Here is an 8,952-nt window from a genome sequence, read left to right as displayed (position 1 = left end):
TTCAGGTCAACGGGTAAAAGGTCATGGACTGTTTGGGGGTTGATTTTTATTTGTTTCTTTGTGGGGGTTTTTTTTTTGGGGGGGGGGGGGGGTGTTGCTGGTTTTTTGTCCGACCGATAAATCAAGAACCTTTTGTTAAACAGTCAAAAAACGTTATAGGTAAATGGTCCCCCTATATTGGTTTTCAAGTTGAAAGTTCACTCATGAGGAAGGGAGGCACTTGTTTTGTTTCAAAGCAATATGAGTTCATTAAGCCAATATTATTCAATACAATTTCATAATTAGAAATTAAGATTTGAATTCAAACATGATAAAGAATTGATGTCTTGATTGTAAATTGCATGGTGTTAATCAATCGTAAATGCGACTAAACGGCTCGCCCATTTTCGTTTACTGTGGATGTAAAGCCACGCTACTCTGAAACAGCTATCCTTAAAAGCCGTCAATAACTTCGCCAAACATCACATTCATTAATAGACTTCTCACCGATTAAACACAGATTTTTTGAATGGAATATTGGTTTCCATTGTGACATCAGAATATCGAGTCCCGTCTTTGCCATGCTTATTGAATGGACATATCGGTGATTAACATCGGTGGGGTTTTTTTTTTTTTTTTGTTTTTTTTTTTTTTTTTTGGTGTTTTTTTTTTCTTGAGATATTTTTAGAATTTTAAAGCAATGACGTGAAATGAGAGATCGCATGCATAAACATTATTAAATGGCCAGAAAGAGCCACGAAGAAGCATAGCACGCTCCTGTCAAGTCACGTGATTGTAACTTACTACTTCCGATTCCAATATATATCTGTTATGCGTCCTGAAGTAACACAAGGCTGAGAGCTTTACTATCGCGACAAAAATCCTGTGGTAACAAAACTGCAATTATTAGTTCAAACGGAGAAAACCCCAGAAACCATGATTTTAACCTAAGAGAATATTACATTCTTATTGGAGGTGAGTTCTATCGTCGTCTTGTCGTTTTGCTTTTATTCTTTGCTTTGATTCTAGAGGGAAACATATATAGATAACTGATCAGTCTTTCGAGAAACATCCCTTATATATTGTTTCAATTTGCTTCCTTCATTTTCTTAATTGTAACTGTGTTTAAAATACTGGCTTACTGTCTTAAAAACCAAGAGAAAAAAAAAAAAAAAAAAAACACAACAGGAACGCATGGTGTTTGATGGTAATTCCGCGTTACATTTGTAATACTTCGGAAAGTATTTTGATAAATTGTCAATTCCTTTGTTTTATATAATTTTGTTGCGCAGAGTATAAGTTTATTTAAAAAAATAACTATGCATGAGATGACACAAATCGGACCCCATCATAGTGAAATAAAATGATGGGACAGTTTCTGATATATACGGTATGTAATGTCGGTATATGCACGGTGTGCAATACGAATGTGCTTTTGCAGCGAGTTTTATTTGGAAAGATTTTAAACAGGCCAATCAATACGATAAAAGCAAGCGCAAACATGGATCAATTAGGCTTTCAAAAACCTTGTCATAAAGTTACATAAAGTGCCAAATGCTTCTACCATTAATCCGTATTGTTATAAATGTAAATTTCTTTGAATTCGTCAATTACTATTGAGTTATAAATAAGATCAACATATCGTATGGTACCTATAAAGCGAATCGATGGAACGGGATCGAGGTTTCGTATTTTGTCATTACGTTGTGTCTTCTGTGCGTCGCTCTGACTAATCTACCTATGAATAGTAAATATGTTTCTTGTTTTCTTGACAAAGAATTACACAGATCAAAATTTCCCGTTAGAGAAATTACGAATACAGTTTTTCTCTCAACTCTCCCTCTCTCTCCTTCCCAATGTAAATAATAGATTACTTAGCGAAAATAAAATCTTTCTCTAATAATAGATTGTTCAGCCAAAATAACAGAAATATTTTATTTGCCTACTATCAATTTACTACAGGTTCCTATGAAAGCTTCAAAACCTAATTTATCAAACAATAGGTGCCTCATCTCTCTAGAAATCGGCCCCCTCAGGGTTTTTCATACTTTGCCGACCTAACGTTTAGAGTTTAAATCAATGGTTTTTGATGTCTTTTCAATCTTTATCTCCGCTATCGATAGTTCATATAGTCATGTTTACTGTTAGTCCAAATCTATAATGTTCATAACAAATTTTGTCCACTAGCCAAATCATCCTATAGATTTCTAATGTTGTCGAAAGAAATATTATAGGATACAAAAATCCCCCCAAATCATTAATTTAAAGGTCAGTTTCATTACAACAGGAAATCTGTGGAAACCAGTATTGGGACGAGCCGAACACGCGCGTGGGAGGGTTGACTTTTTATATTTTTGGTGACGATGGGCCGTTTAGCCAGTCGTGCATGTATTTGAAAGACTAATTGAAATAAATATATCTGCATGCTGTGTGCTGAATCGAACACTCGTCTTCAAGGTTTTTTTTATGAATTACAACCAACTCTTTCGACATCGTCTTCAGAATGTGAGTATACATGGGATTTTTCGAAAGACTCCGATTATACAACGCGAAAGAAAAAAATTACAATTGATAGTTTTGGAATTTCCTGAATAAGGAGTTGTAACGCAACCATTTTAAATTGCTCGAACATGTGAAAAATCATTTGATAAGAAACATGCTTTTAACCAATAGAAAATTTTGATTTTAATGAATGATTACAATTCACCGGCCTTGCGCAATTGGATATTTGGTTTTAAAATGAAATATATTGATTTGAAATAAATGTGATCATTATGATTTCGAGGTTTCCAAACCATTTACATACGGATTGAATCAGACCTGGCAATATACAAGATCAAGTGTCTGAGCTGTAGTGGTTAATCGTGTCCACTAGCTCAAATTACCATACACATTTTCTACAGATAATCATTTTGATATACATTTTAGATCATGTCTTTTTCCCTAGAGTCTGAAATTTCTCGTATCTGCAATATGTGTGCGGAGGATATCTACATGTATTGTTCTTAAAGATAATTATTTTTGTTCAAACATTTACATTCTTATACTTAGAAATTATGGGAAAATGTCAGTGAATCAGTAAGTACAATGTACATGTATATACATGTAGTTGTACGCGGTATGTATATACATGTGTACGCGGTATGTACAATGTATATGCTTGTTAATGTACGCGGTATGTACATGTATAATGTGTACTTGTCGATGTACGCAGTATGCACAATGTATATACATACATGTATGCAGTATGTACAAATTATATAGATGTTGGTGTACGCGGTATGTTTAATATATATACACGTCGATGTACGCAGTATGTAAAATGCTTATAAATTTTAATGTAGACACAGCTAGATATGCTGATCAATTATTTTTATTTCGTCCTTTGATTATTTTATTCCGTCCCTGACTTATATATACATGTATGAAATAGAAGTGACTTATATATACATGTATGAAATAGAAGAGGCAAGTTGGAAAATCAAGCACAAAATTTCTTAGTCCCGGAGATGTGAGGACTGAGTATTGGTCTTGTTTGTTAGTTCTTGTTTGTGAGTTTTTGTTTGTGAGTTTCTGTTTGTGAGTTTTTGTTTGTGAGGTTTTTTTGTGAGTTCTTGTTTGTAGGTGCTTTATATAAGTTCTTTTTGTGAGTTTTGTTTGTAAGTTCTTTTTGTGAGTTCTTGTTTGTAAGTTCTTTATGTAAGTTCTTTTTGTGGGTTTTTGTTTGTGAGTTTCTGTTTGTGAGTTTCTGTTTGTGAGTTTTTGTTTGTGAGTTTTTGTTTGTGAGTTTCTGTTTGTGAGTTTTTGTTTGTGAGTTTTTGTTTGTGAGTTTTTGTGTGTGAGTTTCTGTTTGGGAGTTTCTGTTTGTGAGTTCTTGTTTGTTAGTTTCTGTTTGTGAGTTCTTGTTTGTGAGTACTTTTTGTGAGTTCTTGTTTGTGAGTACTTTTTGTGAGTTCTTGTTTGTGAGTGCTTTTGTGAGTTCTTGTTTGTGAGTTTCTGTTTGTGAGTACTTTTAGTGAGCATTTTTACAGATCATCAGTATATCTCCAGGTCAACATTCCTTTTTAATATTATTGGCCGATTCTAAAACGCGCAATGATTTAATGAATAATTATGAAGAATACTTACTCATTTTGGTAACCACAACTAAAGCGAATATTTTTTTTCTTTTCATAATTATGTCGTCAAAACATTGAAACTAAATAATTTCAAAGAAATTATTATATTTAAACACAAAGTTAGGCATTTACTTCCAGAAATGGTGGAAAATACCAACTCTTTATACGATCTTTTCCAATGATTACCAAAGTTCAAATGTGGACAAACTATCGTAAATCGTTACACAATGGCCTGAAAACTGCGAAGCAAATGATATAACGGTGACTAACAAAACTCCCGCGGAAATTAGCGTTATTCAATGGACCACGAGGGTCAATACTATGTCCGTTATATCGCGGCAATGTTTTTCCAAATTCGTTAAAACAAACCCTTTCTACCATAGATGTAGTGCAAAGAGACTATCGGTTGACTGGTGGGTGAACAGACAAGCCAGCCCTGAAGGTGCAGCTTCCGACCACTCTATGTAATTATGCTTACGTCACAATCAATGATGGAGCCTAGTTTTTAAATGCAATATTAGTGTGAAACACTATATCAAAATGTATGTCTTGTGTTGATAAAGTAATGCTGAGTCTTAATTCACACTTTATTAACGTTACAGCGGGCTGTGGCGATGTAGGGCTCAGATCGATGCACGGTAGTGCTTATGTGAAAATCGTAAATCGTCTGGATCATTCCAAAGAAATTAATTACCGAGCAATATATCCACATTTTAGATTCACAATAATAGACAGCCGTTTGATTTACACTTGATGTTCAATTAAAATAACCTTTTGTATATGAAGACGTTCATTAAGAGACAATTCTGTCTATGCCTTGGACTTCTCCTCTCAGTCGGACTTCGAGTTATTCCGGTGTTTTTTTTACTTTCTCTCGGTCTCATTTGATGACTATACTGTACTAACCGAACTGATTAATTCACTTCTTAAATCCTTGAAAATGACCAAACTAACGTTGATATCAAACCCTGCTGTACACGTGCTTAGTGAACAAGTGAACTAATGGACCCTTCCCCCATGAACTTGTTAGACACATTGAGCGTATTACAAGTATTGAATAGCGATACGATTTTGGTCTAAATTTAACTTATGTTATATGTGAATGTACTATAATCTCAGAAACCTGTCATAGTACAGCATATAAAGCTAAGGTCAAACAATCGTCCCTCTGTTACAGGTGCCATTGATTTAACTCCTCGCAGTCGATGTGGTGGGTTTGTTTGTTTTGTTTGTCAATTGTTTTGTTTGTTAATCTGTTTACGTCCTTTTGATATTTTTTAAGGTAAAGGACCACAAAATAAAACCAGAGTTTTCATTGTAACAGCAAGAGTTCGTTACCTGAGGCGTTGCTTAGCAAGGCACAGACCTGTTAACTGGTGCCCTGTTGATCTCGCTTCTCTAGTGTTTGTGTGTAGCATCAATCAGCGGGGAACCAGTTCAACAGGCCCGTAGCAGTATTGTACCGACGCTTATCCAGACTCAGGACCTCGGGTTTAAGATATTATCCAAAGGGCCCGCGACTCTCATTCCAAGTCTGAACGTTTTATAAAAGTCCAGCAGTAGGCACTACCTAAGTTTACGTCTTAGGTTTGACACAACGAAGGCAAGAGCGAAGTCCGTATCCAACCCCCCCCCCCCCCCCCCCCCCCGGTCACTGAGCGAACGCTCTGACCACCAAGCTACCGTAACCGTTCGTCCACTTGGTGGGCGTGACGTACAAAAGTCGGGTGGTTTTCTGTTGTTTGTCCAAGTCCTTGTCATAGAAATTTGTGCGTGTTAAAACCTTTTAGTTTCGTAAGGAAATCCATTTTTTCAGGTCTGTCGAACTGTGACACGTTACAGAATTAGTAATAGCTGTTCTTTGACCAAGCACCTGGTATAAAACGTGAAAGGCATAGCACTCTCGGGACTGCCATGACCTCAGAATCGCAGATTGTCTTACAATTGCTCATCTTTTAAAGCATTTATTGCTAGTACGCTTTAAATCTATGAACATTTTACCACCGTAAGCCATTTCTTTTATCGGGTAGGGAACACCGCCCCTACGGTGCAGATCACGGTTATCCAATAGTGAGAAAATAAACTAATACCATGAATGTTTTGATTGTAAATAATGACGATTAAAATCCACCTATGACGTCATTCTTTTGTTCGAACACTCCATTATTTTTCAGGAATGGAGTGTTCGGAAAGTAGGTCAACCTTTATACAAGTAGATATTAAATGCATGCAACAAAAGAATGAAAAACGTAAGACATGATTAAAATGCACAAAGTTTAGTTTTTATTAATGTTTACAGTGGATTTTAAGTGGGTCAATGTACTCGTATCACTCCATTCCTTAAAAGCAATGGACCTCGGCCCCTTCGGGGCCTCGGTCCATTATTTTTAAGGAATGGAGCGATACTCGTACATTAACCCTTACATCCCGTGCAATGCTGAATACGTGCGACACACTCAACGTGGCGTGAATTACCTCTATCATTCAAAAAATTTCATATCAACGTTGTTGCATACTAGTAAAAGAGAAGGAGGCTGAAACCCAATGCAAACCGTGAGTAGTTTTGTTTGGGTTTATACATTTGCAGTAGTATCGGACATTTTAGCACATTTTCTTTTTCTTTTTTAAGTGAAACACGAATTCATGTACACCTCGAGTGTTTTCCTCGGTTGCACGGGATATATTTAATTTCACTGAAGTAAAATAATTGCATTTTCACTTCGCTACAGGGGATGTTCCCAACCTGTTTATAGGCATCTCTGATTTGATCTTACGAAAGTAACCCGATCGTCGTGAAAATGGCGCATGCTTGATGCTTTGGCTATAAAGCTACTCTGTCGTATGGTGGGCAGATGACAGAGCCTTGTAGCAGTCAAAACAGAAGGCCAGTCATATACGACTACTGAATAAGACCAGTGCTTTAACCACGAGAAATGTGACTTACTTTTCTACCACACTCGTTTAGCTCACTCCCAAAAGTTTGCCGTTCCTTTTTGGTCATAGCCCGCTAAAATCGTGCGTACAAACACCATGAATAAACACTTGACAATAGTTAATGCTCGAGGATCACTATCCACCCCATAACAGGTAAAGAAATAATGGCTGATTGACTTTATAAACAAATTGTACGTAGTATTGAAACATTATTTTTGACTTTGATAGTATTCTTTTTTAAAGTTTATCCATTTAATAACAATTAAAAGTTCTATACGTTATATTTCTGCTTCTCGGTGGCTCGGATATTGCTGTGAATGTGGGAAGAAGCCAAATTACCCGGAGGAAACCCACGTGACCGACTGGGTAGCCATATTACATTTTCCCTAGCTGCAATAATGTAGACCTATCCAATTTTTTTTAATTCTGACGTTTTCGGGATAGGGCTACAATTCCATAGGATCTCCGTAATGGTGCAAAATAATTCTTTGAATAACCGATAATAAACTATGTGTATTAGTCCCAAATGTTGTTTACACCAAAAGGACATGTCTAATAAAGGTATTTTTCATTAAATATAATGTACAGCATGCAAAATTCTTCGTCTGCTCCGCCATGCTTGTTATCGCGAGATCTCGTAGGTGGATCTAATGAAAAACTTAAACATTGACAATCAGCGCGAAAATGTAGTTACTCGAGCCATTTCGACAAAGAAAGGAAAATCATATTGTTGCAGAAAGAATTTACACTCTGCTGTTCGGTTTTTAACTTGATATTAAATTCAAACCTTTTCAATACCGACGAAATAGCTTTCGCCTCCATACTTGACCATTGATGTAAATACTACCTTATATGGCATATGCAAATGACTTGACAATCGGAAGTTGAAACTTCAGTACATCAAACATGGCGCACAAATATGAATCGAGAAATTGGAATTTATCGAAATTGTTGAAAACGGTAGAATAGAGCCTCACAAATCTTAAGTTGCAGGTTGTAAATTTATATATTGACTAAGAAACATAGAATATAATTTTATTTACGTAAAGAAAGTCAGGAAATGTTTAGAATGAGCGCAAATGTTGCGGGAGTGAATCACTCCCGCATTTGCACCATTACGGAGATCCTAAGGAGTTGTAGCCCTCTCCCTAAAAAAAAAAAAAAAAAAAAAAAAAAATCAGAGAGGGCTACATTATTGCAGCTACATTTTCCCATACAACCTCAGCCGATCCTGAGTGTGTCAACCATTACACTACTCGGGATCACTATAATGCTAAATTTTCAGTTTGTATAATATGGCCACCTGTCGCGGCGCATCAAAATTTTGAGATACTTGTACACTTGAGTTTCACACATACGGAATTAAGAAGACCGGGTAGGGATAGGTCTGTCGCGCTATGTAGGTCGATGACCATGCACGGAAAAGAATCGGTGACGATAGTGTAATGACAAATCAGAGCGATATTACGTCGACAATAGCGCGAAGTTATCGTGTTAACGTGCAAATCAGTCCGCCGGAACATGCGAGGCTGCAAACCAAAAGTCAGAGACATGAAGTACGAAGCTTCACTGTAAGGTCATCCCTGCAATACACAGTGGCATCCTGGGACCCCCACAGCAGTCAGCACATCAACTCCATCGTGAGTTTGTAGAGAAAAACTGCAAGATTTGTGGCTAACAAGTACCACTGCTCCTGAAACAGTCCCCACCATCCTCAACTATCTAAGTTAGGAAACCCTGCAGGCCAGAAATTCCAAGGTCAGACTAATCAAGATGTACAAGATTCATCACATAGACCAGCCTGTATATCACAAGTCGATGTGTGATATAACGCGAAAGTGAGCTCCATTGTGTCATTATCAACGTGCCGTCGCCCGACAAGTCGATGTGCGAAAGCGAGACAATGAACTACATGCCCTAT

At 36.7% G+C, this 8,952-nt stretch overlaps 1 protein-coding gene across 2 annotated transcripts in view; it reads left to right on the top strand.

Annotated features, from left to right (window-relative positions):
- The first annotated feature begins 661 nt into the window (after nt 1-661).
- Nucleotides 662-8,952, top strand: part of LOC125659259 (synaptic vesicular amine transporter-like) — a 47,157-nt gene continuing 38,866 nt past the window's right edge. The window contains exon 1 of one of the 2 annotated variants that reach the window (XM_048890865.2): nt 662-954. The gene's annotated coding sequence lies outside the window, so the exon portion shown is untranslated. Of the gene's footprint in view, nt 955-6,582; nt 6,651-8,952 lie in introns of those variants that run through there. The other variant, XM_048890866.2, reaches the window with a different exon arrangement.

This window comes from Ostrea edulis, chromosome 9 (assembly GCF_947568905.1).
Source record: "Ostrea edulis chromosome 9, xbOstEdul1.1, whole genome shotgun sequence".
Lineage (NCBI taxonomy): Eukaryota > Metazoa > Mollusca > Bivalvia > Ostreida > Ostreidae > Ostrea > Ostrea edulis.
The sequence above is the reverse complement of the archived record's forward strand: the minus strand, read 5'-3'. Positions and strand labels throughout refer to the sequence as shown.